The sequence below is a fragment of the Cavia porcellus genome, unplaced genomic scaffold (assembly GCF_034190915.1).
Source record: "Cavia porcellus strain 051 isolate PalLab524CR breed Dunkin Hartley unplaced genomic scaffold, mCavPor4.1 scaffold_35, whole genome shotgun sequence".
Lineage (NCBI taxonomy): Eukaryota > Metazoa > Chordata > Mammalia > Rodentia > Caviidae > Cavia > Cavia porcellus.
This window is the reverse complement of record NW_026947518.1, coordinates 3,277,997-3,294,952: the sequence shown is the minus strand read 5'-3', so window position 1 is coordinate 3,294,952 and position 16,956 is coordinate 3,277,997. Positions and strand designations below refer to the sequence as shown.

General features: G+C 37.0%; 1 long non-coding RNA gene across 1 annotated transcript in view; it reads left to right on the top strand.

The window, feature by feature from the left end:
- Window positions 1–14,909, top strand: part of LOC134474696 (uncharacterized) — a 33,568-nt gene extending 18,659 nt beyond the window's left edge. The window contains exon 3 of the long non-coding RNA XR_010045571.1: window positions 11,860–14,909. This is a non-coding gene — a long non-coding RNA (uncharacterized LOC134474696). The remainder of the gene's footprint in view (window positions 1–11,859) is intronic.
- Window positions 14,910–16,956: the final 2,047 nt, after the last annotated feature.

The following is a 16,956-nucleotide window of genomic DNA, read 5'->3' as shown; positions in this document are numbered from 1 at the left end:
GTCTGTTTTAGAATTTAAGTATCTAAATAAGTATTTAAGAAAGGGAAGAAAAGGCTCAAGTTCATGCAATAAGGGAGGAAATTATAAAAATCAGAAAAGAAATTAATGCAATAGAGACTAAGAACACAATACAAATAATCAGTGAAACAAAGAGTTGGTTCTGTGAAAGAATACATAAAATGGATAAGCACCTTACCTACCTTATTTAAGAAAGGGAAGAAAAGGCTCAAGTTCATGCAATAAGGAATGAAAAAGACAAGTATCTAAATAAGTGGTGGTTTGGTCACTTAGTAATGGTCAACTTGGACCAGCCAGTGAACTGAGTCATCATGGTTTTGGGAACAGAGCATGCATTGAAGAATTGTTGCAAACAGCATCAAAGGAGAAATGAAAGGAAGGTGCTAGGCTGTTCATTCTCATGGAGAAGCTGGTAGCAGTGATTCTCCAGATATGAACTCAGCCATCATCATCATTAGAGGAGTCAGGGCCCCATTTTACTTTGCATAGCTACTGTTCTCTTTTACAGAACTCTGGCCCTTATCATGAGCTTTATATCTTGGCTCCAGTACTGATCACTCAGCCTGATGGCACAGATCTTGCACCCAAGGACACAGAATTTGTAGCTTCCAGCGCTGAGCTTTGACCCTTCCTAGTACACAACCTTGATATAGACATACACGAGAAATTGGCAGTGACTCTAGATCTCCAGGTAAACTTGTGACAGTCCTTGACATGGGTTCTTTATGTCTTAGAATCATTCCTGGTTTGAAGAAGGTCACCACATACTAGTTAGGGGAAAACATCAAAAGAAAGAGATAACTATTGTAAATATATATGCACCAAATTCTAGAACACACAATTATGCAAAAGCAGCTATTTACAGAAATGAAAAATCAAATAAGCAATAATACATTTATAACAGGAGACTTTAACACACCTTGGACACCAAGGGACAGATGAGCCAGACAAAAATTCAGCAAACAAATAACACAACAGAATCACATCTGTAAACTAACAGACCTGATGGACATATACAGAGTGTACCAGCCAACACCATCAGAACATATATTCATCTCAGCAGTACATGGGACATTCTCTAAAACAGACTATATAATAGCCCACAGAATATTTTTAAATAAATGCAAAAGACTTGAAATTATCCCATGCATGTAATCAGATCATTGTGCCATAAAACTAGGAACTGCAAAAATCACACACACACACATGGAAATTGAATAATATACTCTTGAGCAATCAGTGGGTCACAGGGGAAACTAAAGAACAATTTAAACAATGTCTAAAAGCAAACAAAAATGCACATACAACTTACTGGAATGTGTGGGACTCAATGAAAGCTGTCCTCAGAGGAAAATTTATTACACTGACTTCGCATATCAGGAAACCACAAGAATACAAATAAACAATCTGATGCTACACATCAAATATCTAGAAAGTCCAAAGCAAATGGAGTTCAAAGCCAAAAGAAAGGAGGAAATTATAAAAATCAGAAAAGAAATTAATGCAATAGAGACTAAGAACACAATACAAATAATCAGTGAAACAAAGAGTTGGTTCTGTGAAAGAATACATAAAATGGATAAGCACCTTGCCTACCTTATTTAAGAAAGGGAAGAAAAGGCTCAAGTTCATGCAATAAGGAATGAAAAAGACAAAATCACTACAGACTCTTGGGGAATATAAAACATCATCAACACCTACATTAAAATCATCCACTCTCATTGTTTTAATAACACAGAAGAAATAGACACATTCCTAGAAACATATGAAGTACCAAAGTTGGATCAAGAAGATGTAAAAATGCTGAATAATCCAATCTCTATTAATGAAATTGAAAATATAATAGTTCTGCTTATGCATAGAAAGAGCCCAGGCCCAGACTGATTCACTGTGTAATTCTACAAGAAATACCAGAAGACTTAATTCTGACACACCTCAAATTCTTCAATGAAGTCACAATGGAAGTAATTCTTCCTAAGTCATTCCTGGAAGTAAATATTACTCTAGTACCAAAACCTGAGAAAGACCCAAGTAAAAAAGAGAACTCCAGGCCAATCTCCCTAATGAACACAGATGCAAAATGCTCAATAAAATATTGGCAAACAGGATGCAGCAAGTCATCAAGATTATACACCACGACCAAGTGTGATTCATTCCAGGCAAGCAGGGATGGTTCAACATATGTAAATCAATCAATGTAATCCACCATATCAACAAAACCAAAAGTAAGAATCACATGAGCAATTCTATAGATGCAGTAAAAGCTTTTCCTAAGGTGCAACTTCCATTCACAATAAGAACCTTACAGAAAATTGGAATAGATGATCTTTACCTCAATATGATAAAGGCCATCTATGACAAACCAACAGCCAGTATCATATTAAGTGGCCAAAAACTGAAGGCCTTTACCTTAAATCAGGCACAAGACAATTATGTCCCTCATCACCATTTGTATTCAACATAGTACTGGTAATACTAGCCAGAGCAACTAGAAAAGAGACAGATATAAATGGAGTAAAGATAGGAAAAGAGGAAGTTAACTTATGACATGATACTCTACATAGAAGACCCCCAAAACTCCATTGGAAATCTCCTAGATATAATCAATAAATTCAGCTATGTAGCTGGATACAAAGTCAATACTCAAAAATCTATAGCATTCCTACACATTAACAACAAATTCATTGACAGAGCAATAAGAAAAGCCACACCCTTCACACTGCCATCCAAAAAAATGAAATACTTTGGAATTAATCTCACGAAAGAATTTTAAAAATCTATATAAGGAAAATTATAATGTCCTGAAAAAGAAATCAAAGAGGATCCCAGAAAATGGAATGACATCCCTTGTTCATGGATGGGAAAACAAAATATTGTGAAAATGGCCTTTCTTCCAAAACTGTAATACAGATTTACTGCAATCCCAATGAACATAATATCAACATACCTCATAGATCTAGAGAAATCACTCCTAAAATTAATCTGGAACCAGAAGAGACCTAGAATAGCAAAGAAAATTCTAAGCAGTAAAGAAAAGGTGGGAGGCATCACAGTCCCTGAGTCGGTTATACTACAAAGCAATTATAATAAAATCAACATGGTATTGGAATAAACTCTCAACTATAGATCAATGGAATAAATTAGAAGGTACAAACACAACAACAAACACACTCAGCCATCTTATCTTTGATACAGGAATCAAACATTTTCACTGGAAGAACGACAGTCTCTTTAATAAATTATGCCTGAAAAACTGGCTCTCCATAGGCTGAAAGCTAAAACTAGACCCATGCCTATCACTATGTACTAAACCAAAATGTAAATGGATCAAATATATTAACATTATAACAGAAACAGTAAATCTGTTGGAAGATAAATAGGATATAAATATTGAAGACATAGGGGTAGGGAGAGAATTCATGAAAGGGGAATTGGAAGTCCCACTTGATCCAGCTATTTCACTTCTAGGCACATTCCCAAAAGAACTGAAAACATCATACCTCAGTGGTATATGTGCACCCATTTTTATGACAGGACAATTTGTAATAGCCAGATCTTGGAAACAACCTAAGTGTCCATCAACTGAGAAATGGATAAAAATGATATGCTATTTTTACACAATGGAGTACTACTCAGCTATTAAGAATGATCACATTGAGATATTCATAAATAAATGGATGCAACTTGAGACCTTACTCATACCTGAAATAAATCAAACTCACATGTATAAATACTGTATAGTCTCCCTACTGTAAAAAATGGTAAAAGTACATAAGAGTTTAAGGTAATCATGAGTCCCCATTACATTGCTTTGGAGACATATAATGTTCCCATTCTTTAGTTGGAATGGTTTTATCCTGGGTTGTTTTATTTTATTATCTGTGATGGCATGAACAGCTATTTTGAAGACAACAAGATATTGTAATAGGCACTGCTAATTTAATATCATCTTGCTTTGAAGTGCTACCATTCTTTTGTCCTTCTGTTTCCATTGGTTCCATCATGTATTTTATTGGATTTTATTGTGTGTGATAGTATAAACAAATCTTTTATGGCCAATGAGATAATATGGTAATGAGTTTTTATTTTCTATTATTTGGTTGAATACCCTGTAATACTTTCATTCTCTTTAATGGTGTTATACTATTTTGTCGTGTTTGTTACTATTGTATCTGAAGGTATATTCAACCCTTTCAAGGAAAGAGAATTATGGTAGCTACTGATATATTGGGTTGTTTTGTGGTGAAATTCTATGTTGCATAAATTTTTCATTCTGCAAAAACTAATTTGCAAGTCTCTCAGATCTTTTACTGATTTTGCTGATGTGAAGAAAAATGTAGGATGCATAATTTGATTTCCCAATAATCAATTATCACAGCTCTATAGACCTATCTGAACTCATGGAATTTCAAATGTAGGCTAGCCTTATTCCATCTAGAACTAGCTTTGAACCTAAGTGGTTCAGCAACATTTTAGTAGACTTCTACAAGCACAAGAGGGATAAGTTTCTCAGAGCCTCCCTCCTCCTTTTTGGTTACATTTAGACAGTGTGTAACAATGCCATGTCTCTATGGTCAGCAGGCCCTCATGTCTTTGCATCAAACTATTGTTTCTGCCATCAATGCTATTTTAACATTATCTGTTTAACCTATTTGTGTTATTCAAACAACTCTAGGTAAAATGCAATTTTACTCTTCAATTGAGTTAATGAGTCTTTTCTCATTTTCTTACAGCATCTTGCACTGTTAATTGTTCCTTATTATTACCACCATGAGTTTCTTACTCATTTATCATGAAAATATTATGCATGCTGAGAAACAGTGTTGACCAAAAGAAAAGTGTTACTCTGTCCTCAGCATCTCATGGCTCAGAATGATATATTCTCTTCTGTTGAGCATGGTGACTAAGCATAAATGTGATGAGACAGGACAAAGTCTATCACTATTCAGTACAATTGAAAGGCCATGTCTGGGAGTGAGAGAAAATGGCAGTGTTAGAATGAGACTGGCATGACATGCACTTGTGAATCCTGCAAATTTATGTAAAAATGTTGGGGCCATTGAAGCTGAATACCTGTGGAGGCCTGTGGCATGGCCTGGGCATGATTGAATTGAGAAGGAGGAGACATTTAAGGGAGCAAGATAAGGCTAGATAGTTTTCCTAAATTAGCATCATTTGTTGCTCTGAGTGATCCTTGAGCCTCTCCCAAGATCCTGCTCAGCTTTACTCAATTGTCCACTCAACTCCTTGCTTGCTCTGATTAAATAGGTCCTGCCCAGCCATCAGTCAGCCATACACCTAACAGATTTTTGAGGTCTGACAAGGATTTTAGTCCTCCTGCAGCCCTAAAGATTGTGTCACTTGTTTCCCTCTTTTGGGCCATGCATCTGTTTGGGGGTGTGGGGGGTCTAGGCACAGACCCCAACAATTACTGCCTGAACAGGGACTCTACAGTGGGGATGTCTGCTGTGGAATGTCACTTCACATTGCTGTGTTCCTGGGGCATAAAATGGACCCAAAAGCATGTCTATTTTATTTTGTTTGGAAATTACTTTTATTTTCTTTGAAAAAAATCCCTTCACCATTTAAGTCATGGGGACTTCTGTGTCTGAAGTGCAACAGAAACATAATGCAAAACTGCTTTTCCTTAGGAAGGTGGGCCATGTTTGGTGCAAATCTTGTGGGCTATTCATGATCATTGTCCTTGGTGTTCTGAGGTTGGTGTGGTTACTGTGACAGATTGGGAAAAAATACACAAACTGCTGCACTGAGGAGCCTTGAGCTCTGATTTCTGTCTTGCACACTTGGTATTTTTGCTGGGATGCTGTGACATTTGGCAGGGAGGAACGGCTGGTTTCCCAGTTTTCTTGGATGGCTCACTTGTGCTGCTTCGCCTCTTCCACTTGCTGCTGCCTTCACAAGATGCAAACCCTGTAAAACCTCTAGGCAAATTTTCATCTGTTCGACCTCCCATGCAGAAGATGGCCCAAGAAGGTAAACATGGCAAATTAATTGCTTGACCTGTTTTGTATCAACAGGAAAAGAGCCCCACTTTGAAAGATTGCAGTATTCTATTTAAAGACTTAAAAGGGACAGGGGGTAATTTTAGTGGCCTAAGAGGCTGCCTGACACCCATAAGTTTGTGAGTTCAATCCCATGTTCCTAAAAAAAAAAAAAAAAAAAAAAAAACCAAGAAAAATAAAGAGTTTAAAATGGCTGTCAAGGAATATGGACTTAAAAGTACTTTTGTAATTGGCATTATTGAGGATATCGTTCATGGTTGTGAAATGACCCCTTTGAACTGGAAACTCTCAGTGCATACTATTATCACTCTAGCCAAACATCAGGTGTGGCTTAAGAGCATACTGGTGCTGAGGACATGCAAGTTATGAATAATTTTGATTGCTATATTCATATAGGAGCTGCTGAGTTTTGAGGCGAGAGAGATTTTTCAGATATATGCCAACAAGTTAATTGCCACCCTCAGGCTATTATCCTCAATTGCTTTAAAAGCTTGAAAAAGACTCCCTGAAGCAGTGGACACACAAGGTTCCTTTAGTACTATTAAACAGGAGGACACTGAACCTTTCCTTGACTTTATGAAGATTAAATAAAGCTATTGAAAGCCAGGTGGACAACAAGGCAGTAGCCTCTATCTTGTTAAAGCAATTAACATACAAAAATGCAAATCAAGGCTACAAAAATGCTTTAAAAGATGTTTCTGTGATACTTGACACTAGCTTGGAATTCCCTGGTATGCTTTAGAAGTTCCTACTACTTTTCATGATCCTTTACCTCCTGGACAGCTGGCCAGTTCTTTCCTATTCACCTGCATCAAAAAAGAGGCATTTTGTTATCCTTGGCCTCAGTAATGCTGGTTATACGGGCATATTGTTGCTTCAGTTGTGATCTCTCTTACACATTCAACTAATTTTTTTGAATCTGTAACCCAGCTAATTGTCTTGCCTTGTCTTCTCTAAAACTTATGATGTTACTCATGGAAATCAAGCACTTGGCTCCACTGTGGTGGCTACTGCTATTCCCCTGGGAGATGAATGCTGAGGCCTGTGTTTAACTATTGACAACCTTTTCTTTTCAGGATTGCTACACACTGGAGCTGATGGTTTTGTTTTACTCCACTCACCTGGCAATACTTTATTTCCCATTGTCAGTGCTATTCCCTCTCATCACTTGAGGATGTACTGGAACACCTATAGTCCTTGGAATTGATTTAATCAATACTGTCTTACCACTTACCAAGGCTAACTTTTCCTTTTTGCTGTCCTCTGCTGTTCCCTCTGCAAGACTCATGTCTGGGAATTTAGCTCAGTGGCATGAGTGCCTGCCTTACTAGTGCACAGTCATGAGTTTGATCCCTGGGACCAAAAAAAAAAAAATCTGCAAGTGGCTTTGCTGTCTATGTTGGTTCCGTTTCTTTTGATATGCCCCAGGATCATTGTTTGTCTCTATTTACTCTACTTCCCTTTTCTCTTCAAACTTATTGCATTAGCAGCCCTTTAAATAGTGCTCTCACTGTCTTCACTGATGGAACCCCCCATCATGAAGCTGTAACATATGTTTTTGTAATAATTGAAAACACCTTTTTTCACTGCCACAAACCTCTTGTCAATGCAGTGAGCTCTCTGTGTTATCCTTCCTTTGCAAATTTTTTCAACCCATGTCCTTAACTTAGTTACTGCCTCTCATAATACTATCTCACACTTATCTTCTTCTCTTGTTGTCTCTCCTGTAGCAATAGACTCACACTTATTGTCTCTTTTTTACATCTCACAGGCTCCTCTTTGCCTTTAACATGCCACTCTTTTTTTTTACATATATGTAGTCATTAAGCCCTACCTGTTGTTTGATATGATAATGCTATTACTGATCAAGCACTGAATATTCTATTCTCTCTTTTTTTGGGCAAGGTCTTTTCAACAGTGTCTTTATAAGCATTTCAGCCTGATCTTGAGATAAATTTGTAGTCTATCCTCATTTGATAACAATAAAGAGAGCCCCACCTTTTTTCACCAATCAGTTTGTTCTTTCCACAAATTGTTTCACATTCCATCTTCTGCAACTAGAGCTTCTATTTCCACTGGTTTCCATTGTGCTGCCATGCCTCCCCCTTTTCCCTGTGATGCTGTCAACTCTAATGGCCTCTGCTCCAGTGACTTATGGTAACATGCTACACAGTGTTCCTCCTTAAAACTTTTTCATTTCTTCAAGTTTTTCTTGATACATTTTCTGTTTTTATTTGTGCTTCACAACTGCATGGTGAATCTGCCCAACATGTAATTCAACATCTCCTGGCTGCATTAGCAGTCAAGGGTGTATCTTCCTTTTTTAAACTGACAATGATCCAGCCTATACCTCACAGGCTTTTGCTTCCTTTTGTTCCATATGGCAAATTTGTTATGTAAATTGTATCCCCTATAATCCCAGTGGCCACACTATCATTGAAGAAGCTCATTATTCACTGAAATCTCTTCTCTTAAAATAATTAAAGGAGAAAAATGCACTTCCTGCACAAATTTTTACTATTCTGTCCATGGTGCTATTTACTGTAAGTGACTTCTCTTTGCCAACAAGGTTTTCTTCTTCCCTAATTCAAATATGTTTTTGCCAGGCTATATCTCTGACAAAGCCTTTTGTATCATACAAAACACCTCCAGACTCAAGGGTCTGGTGCCCCCGCTGAACTGGGTAAGATAGGATACTTCTATGTTATTGCCAAGGCCTTGTGTGGATTTCTGCTTATTGTGTTTGCCCTACATGGAATGAGTTGTCACCACAGGCTACACAACATAATTCCACCATTTCACCTCTCCCTGAATCAAGCCTTGGATCCTTTTATGCCAGATCTCTGCTAGTTGGTGTATTACAAATCCAACTGGTTGATTTGTAGCTGTAAATTCTAAATTTTTAAGAAAGTATTATAATTTGGCTTGATTAAGGATATGCTCAAGCGTGCTCTGACTTTATGTTTGTCAGTCTGTCCACATATCAGTTGCGTGTTTGTCCAGTTGGTTTGCAAGCAGGTCCTGAAAGTTTCTGAGCTTCTGATTGTTCATACCAGTAAAGCAGAAAGCAAAAGTGCCCATACAGGAGTGCTCAAGGTGCACAGAACATCTGGGAAATGTCCTGAGGGCATGGAGTGCTGGAGGTGAACAGGTGTTCCAGCACGGGGAGCGTGGAGTGTAAGAATTGAGCTAGTTTTCTTCTGTTTTATTCCTTCTGTTTTTATCTCACTTATCTTGTTTTTATCTCTCCTGTGGCCATGGGCTCACACTTAGTATCTTCTTTTTACATGTACAAATTATTTGCCCTCACAATGCTGCACTTTTTCCTTTACATAAATGTGGTCATTAAGCCCTACCTGGCTTTTTAAAAGGTAATGCGATTTCTGATCAAGGATTGCATATACTCTACAGCCCCCCCCCCACTCCTTTGGCCTTTTTGAGGAAGGTTCTCTCTATACAGTTCAGTCTGGCCTTGGGTTTACTCTATAGTCTATCCTCTTTTTGATAACACTAAACAAAGCCTTGTCGTTTTTCACCAATACACTTGTTCCTTGCATAAATTGTTTGACATTGTACCTTCTGAAGCTAAAGCTTTTATTTCCACTGGTTTCCATTGTGCTGCCATACCTCACCCTTTTCCCTGTGATGCTGTCAACTCTCATGGCCTCTGCTGCAATGAACCTTGGTAAACATGCCACACACTGTTTCTTGATTTCCTTTTCATTTCTTCATGTTTCTGTTGACCCGTTTTCTAGTATTATTTGTGCTTCACCACTGCATGGTGAATCCGCCCAACATGTAATTCAACATCTCCTGGCTACATTTGCAGTCATGGGTGTATCTTCCTTCCTTAAACCTGAATATGGTCCAGCCTATACCTCACAGGCTTTTGCTTCCTTTTGTTCCTCATGGAACATTTCTCATGTAATTTTATCCCCTATAATGCCACTGGCCAAGCAATCATTTAACAAGCTCATTATAACCTCAAATCTCTTCTTGAAACAATTAAAGGAGAATAATGCACTTCCTGCACAGGTTCTTACTATTCTGTCCATGGTGCTATTTACTGTAAGTCACTTCTCTTTCCAAAAAGGCTTATTACTTAATTCAAATATGTTTTTACCAGGCTATATCTCTGACAAAGCCTTTTGTATTATACAGAACATCTCCAGACTCAAGTGGGCAGGGGCTGGTGCCCCTGCTGATCTGGGGAAGAGGGAACATTTCTGTGTTATTGCCAAGGCCTTGTATGGAATTCTGCTCTTTGTGTTTGCTCTGCATGGAATGAGTTGTCACCACAGGCTACACAACATAGTTCCACCATTTCACCTCTCCCTGAATCAAGCCTTGGATACTTTTTACAGGATCTCAGCTAGTTGGTCTATAAAAAGGTGAACTAGTTGATTTATAGTTGTAGACTCTAACCTTGTAGGAAGGTTTTGTTATTGGGCTTAAGGATATGCTCAAGTACACTCTGATTTTATAAGATGTTTGTCCATCTGTCCATGTATCAGTTGTGTATTTGTTTAGTCTGTTTGTAAGCTGTTGTTGGGAGTCCCTGAGCTAATGATTGTTCAAGCTTATAAAGCAGAAAGCAAACATGCCCATACAAGAGTGATCAAGTGGCCCAAAACCTCTGGGAGGGACCCCGAGTGCTTGGGGTGTACAGGTGTTCCAGCACTGGGAGCACTGGGTATAAGAGATGAGCTAGTTTAACAAAGGAGTATTGAACAAGTACACAAATGGCCTCTGAGGAACTTAAGTTGTTCTCAAAAACCTCCACAAGCTCTTTGCTTATTTCTGTGTTTGTTTGAATCAGCACAGATTGTCTGTGTACGTTTATCCACTTGTCCACTCGGTGAACAACTGTTCCTTTCATTTGGAGCTCAGTAATCTTTCTCTTTTTCCATATCTGGATCACATAATCAAAGATTTGTTTCTTTACTGATTTATAAAATATGCTTGTACCTTGTTGCCAGCTATTCCAAATGTCACAAAGACTGGGTATATGAATGAAATATGTTGTTATTTACCATTGACTTGATAGTCTCATTACTTAAAATTGATATTATTAGGATGAATAAACAAAGTCCCTTATGACTGAGATTGCTGGACAGGGCTCTAATTGATAAATCAGAAAGTGGCTGCCTGGTAAAGTTTTTAACCAGTTCTTGTTTATTCATCAGAGACCTCAATGATCTCCATAGCCTTATAGGAGACACTTTAACTAAAGTCATGAAATGTACTCCTCAATGTTCACATTGGTCAATATCAAAAGAATTAATGCATTTTTTGATTTAAGATGCCTGAGTAAACTTTTCACATTGTTATGACAGTTGATTGTCACCAAATTCATGATATATTAGATATATTTATGTTTATGGAGGCATAGACCTCTAAGATTGTAAAATGGGGATTACTTATGGTAGCAGACTTTTGATTCATGTTTATACTTCAGCTAATAACAAAGACTTGTAAGATTCATATTCCACTAAAGGTCAATAAATTGGTCAATAATACATAAGAAACTTCTTGGGTATTAGATAAGGGTGATTGACTAAAACATATTTTATGTCAAAATAGAAATTCAGATTATTGCAAGGATGTCATGATACAACAATATGTATGGTTCTGATTTCTGATTTCCTATGTAAAATATATCAATGTTAACACTGTAGGTATTCAAATGTTAAAATATCCATGGATAGTAGAAAATACATTTCATTTAACATTCTAAGGTGTTTCATGTTTAGATAAAATAGTAATGTTAAGCTTACTGCCTCTAATATACTGTATTGTTATCAATCTTTTCTTCTAGATGTCCAACAGCTAAGGTTTAACCAAACAAAAAGGAGGGATATGTTAGAGCCATTGAAGCTGAATACTCATGCAGGGCTGTGATGTGGCCCAGGCATGATTAAACTGAGAATGAAGAGATGCCTCCTGGGACAAGACAGGCCACAGCTGAGGCCACCTAGATATTTTCTGTGGGATAGTTCTCTGCAGTTGGCATCATCTGTTTCTCTGAGGGGTCTTGAACCTCTACCAAGATCCTTATCAGGTTTCCTCCATTGTCCACTCAACTCCTGCCAGCATGAGTTGGCCAGCTGGCTAGCAGAGTGATGAGCTCTGCCATGGATCACTCTTCTCATGCAGCCCTGAAGACCATGTTGTGTTTCTCATTTCTTAGAGCCTTCTTGGGACCCTTTATTGCCATCTTGGTGCCTAAGAAAAGACCCCAACATGAAATATAAAATGTATCTGTTTTAAAGACTCAGCACTGAAATCTGGTATTGTTGGATGATGACAGGACCAAGTATCAAACCTGTTTAAGACAATTCAAGTATATAGAAGTTGTTCTTTTGCACTGTATTTTTTTTTGGTTCACCAATGCCAAATCCTCTTACATGACACAACTTTCCTCAAGACATTTCCAATCCAATCAATGACCTACATCTGAATTATTTTCTGTAGGACACACACATAGATATGCAGGTTTTATGATATGTCTCCACCCAGTCATCCTGATGAGAAAATTAACATTCTGGAGCCATCTCAGGCCAGAGAGGAGAAACAGAAATCTAATTTTCCCTTCCTGTGAGCTGGTGGAAGTCATAAGGGGAATGGTGGAAAACTAGCCAACATGCCCATGTTGTGATTCTGTGGAAGCTATTCCATTTCTCAGAAGAAAAGCAAGAAACTTACACTTCCTGTGAGCTAACTACTGTATTGGCTGGGAGAGGAGCACCACAATCACCTCCTCCCACCACCATCTGACTGGTTTAGAGGACATGCTGAGTTGATAGCAATGGAGGTATAAAAACAACTTAATCCTTGTATTACTTGATTGACTTTGCAGCCTAAGGATAGTATTCTTAAGCATGTATTTAAATTGTGAAATAATGGTAAAAAAAAGTTGCAACAACTTCATAAGTATATGAAACTTAACACTCTCCTAAACACCCAATGGGTAACAGATGAAAAAAGGAAGAAACTTAAAAATATCTACAACCTAACAAGAATATAGATGCAAAATCCTGTACCTTATGGGATTCAATGAAAGCAGTCCAAATAAGGAAATTTATAGTAGTCAAATCTCACATCAGGAAATAGAAAGAACACAAACAAATAATGAAGTGTTGCATCTCAATCTTCCAGAAGAAGAATGGCAAGACAAACACAAATCCCATACAAGGGAGGAAATTATAAGACCAGACAAGAAAGTCATGCAATGCAGAACAAGAAAAATATTCAAAGGATTAACAAATCAAACAGGTGGTTCACTGGAAGAATAAACAAAATTGATTAACCCTTGGACAATCATATCAAAAAAGAAAAAAATAAAGATTGAAAAACCATGCACTGAGGAATCAGAAGGATAAAATAACTACAGATCTTGTGAAAATTCAGAAGATCATCAAAATCTACTGGAAAAATGTATACTTTCATAGGTTAGAAAATATAGAAATGCACCGATACCTAGATAAATATGAAATGCCAATTCTGTTCCAAGAAGATATAAAAATTCTGAAAAACACAGTATCAGTTAATGAGAATGAAGATTTAATAAAAATTTATCAGCTGCTGGGCATGGTGGTACAGAACTTTGGAGGCTAAGGTACAAGTATTGTTTTGAGTTTGAGACTAAACAAGGCTACAAAGTGAGCTCAAGGCCAACTTGAACTGAATGAGAGCTGGTCTCATGAGCACATTGAAAAATAAGAAAAACAATGACAACAGAAAAGCAAATGATCAACATAAAAAAAGTCTAGGTCCTGGTGGATTTACTGCTGGATTCTACAATAAATGTAGAAAAAAAATTTAAGGCCACGGCTGTTTAATGATATTGAAAGAGAAGCTCTTCTCCCTAACTCATGCCTTGAGGCAAGTATTACCCCGATACTAACACCAGAGGAAGACCCAACCAAAAGAAGAAAACTATGGGACAGTTTTCCTAATGAACATAGAAGCAAAAGTCCTTAACAAGACACTAGCAAAGTGAATGTAGCAAATAATAAAGAAGATTTTAAAACCTGACCAACTTGGATTCATCCCAGGAAGGCAGGGATGTTTCAGTACATGCAAATCAACAAATTTAAATGTCATATCAACACAGGCAAAAACAAAAGTCACATGGTGATCATCTCAATAAATGCACAATAAGCTTTTGATAAAGTCAAGCACTGAACTGTGATAAAACCCTACAGTAAATAACAACAGATGACCTTTACCTCAAGCTGATAAAATAAAATAATGACGGGGCTGGGGATTTAGCTCAGTGGCATAAGCACCTGCCTTGCAATTGTGTGGTCATGAGTACAATTACCAGTACCAATAAAAAAGAAAATGACAAAAAATTCAGACAATGACAAAGAAAACCCCGCATCATACTAAATGGAGAATAACTGAAAACTTTCATTCTACAGTTATAAAAGGACATGGATGACTACTATGACCACTCCTATTCAATATAGCTCTGGAAACACTAGACAAAACAATTAGACATAAGAGAGAAATAAGAATAAGTATATAATAGAAAATAGTTAAATTATCATTATTCAAAGATGATATGATATTCTAAATAGAAGATGCTGAAAACTCCACCAAAACAGTCCTAGAATTAATAAGCAAATTCAAAAATGTAGCTGGAGACAAAGTTGACAATCAAAAATCAATAGATTCCTGTACACAATCAACAAACTCACCAAGAGAGAAGTTACAGAAACCACACCATTTAAAATATCCTCCAAGTAAATGAAATACTTGGAAAAAACCTAACAAAGAAAGTAAAGTACTTACATATTGAAAATTATAGTACTTTGGAAATGATATTGAAGATTATCAGAAAATAGAAAAATATCCCCTGCCCATTCTGAGCATTGTCTTTTCATTCTGTTAGTGATTTCTTTTGATGTACAAATAATTTTTAATAAGATGGGGTCACCGTAGTTGATTCTTTAAAATGTGTTTTTTGTTCAGGAAGCCTCATTAGTGTTTCTGTTTTAATATTTAGATCTTTGATCTAGTTTAACAGATTTATTTCATAATGATAGACATTTCTCCAGTTTAAGTCTTCAGTAGGAGGAAAGTCATTTTCTTCAGCACCATTTATTGAGGAGGCTGTCTCTCTTCCACTGAACATATTTGGCTCCTTTGTCAAAGACAAGGTAGCAGAGTGTGTTTGTAGTTCTATTTGCATTTTCTAGACTTTTTGGATGATTCTCAGGTCTGTTTTTCTGCCAGAACAATTCTGATTTTCTGATAGTAACTTTCTAGTATTATAGCAAGTCAGGAATTGTGATGCTTCTTGAATTGCCTTTGTTGCCCAGCAATGTCTTTGGTGACCTAGAGCATTTCTGTTTCCAAATGAATTTTAGAAATGTTTTCTCTACATTTGTGAGCTATCTTAATGGTATTTTTTTTTTGGCAATGCATTACATCTATATGACAGTTTGAAGTAAGATTTTTTGAGTTTTCTCTATATCCTTGAAGGTAGTTTTACTGGTCTCTTATACTCACCAGATGAAACCTAACAGGTATGATTCTAAGAGTTTCAAACTGTTGAGTTCTTCTTCCCAAGGATATCCACAATAATATGATATTTTTGTCTGTTTGTTTGAGACAGGATTTCCCTATGCAGTTCAGGATGACTGTGGACTCACTTCTTAGTCCTGTAAATTCAAACAGATTGTCCTACTTCAGCCTCTTAAGTCCTGGGATTACAGGTGTGCACCGAACGCTTGAAAGAATTAATGCTGTTATTTGAAACATGAAGAAACAGTCATGAGATACTCATGTATTCATTAACTGCCATTCTCTTAAAGGAAATATGTCCAATTTAACACATAACCTCATTGGAATATAGGGAATCACAAGATAAGTTTCTATCTCTTATGGGCTGGTGATGCCAGTCTAGACTACTGCAGAAACAGGAGATGTCACAGGTAGGAATATGAATCAAATGTGAGTATTAGTATTAAGAACTCAGAGAGTCTTGTATTTAGGGATGATGAGGAAAAGACCAGTGGAAAACAATGAGTGACCAAGTGAGATTAGCTTGTCCTGACTGTAGATCACATTTTATTATAAGGATTAACATCACAAGTTATGACATATTCAAACATTATGTGCTTTTTACTCTAGAAAATAGTAAGGCTTGGCACTGTAGCTCAGCTGTATTGTAGCTTGGTATAACAGATGCCGTCCTGCACCCTGCATTTATCTAGTGCCCTGTATTTGACCCAGGAAAATTAAAAAAGCACTCAGGGTATAAGTTCCATGAGAAAAACAAAAGGAGCTGTATCCAAAGAAAAAAAGTAACCTCCTAAAAAAAGAAGCAGGATACAGGTGTCAAATAAAAATTCATTTAAGATTCTAGCTAAATTGTTTCAAAGCAGGATGTCTTTTGTGATTCTCTCTTTTAAAAATGCTTAACAATCCAGTTCAGGGCCACTTGTTTTGATTCTGAAATGGGGAAGGGGTCTGTATACAAGTTGTGTGTTCTGATCTCAGCTACTTAAATCCCAAATTTATCCTTTGGATGATTGAGTTCCTATACTGTTGTTCACAAACTCACCTCAAGATGCAGAAAGATTTACTGACACAAGCAAGCATCTGGATTAAATGTCAGTGCCCCTGAAATGAAAGAATAATAGTGAAAAGAGGGAAGAAAATGAGAAACACCATGTGTTATAATGCCCACCTCTTTTCCACAGCATTAAAGAGGCTGAAACAGGAGAATGGCCATGTATTCAAGGACAATCTAACCTACACAGTGAGAGTGAAAGGCCAGCCAGAACTACAAAGTAAGACTATGTCTTTAAAAACAAAAAATAATAATGAAAAATGTAGAAAACCAAGAGAGAGAGAGAGACTATTAAATAAAAACAAAAACAATAGAGCTGAATGAAAGCTG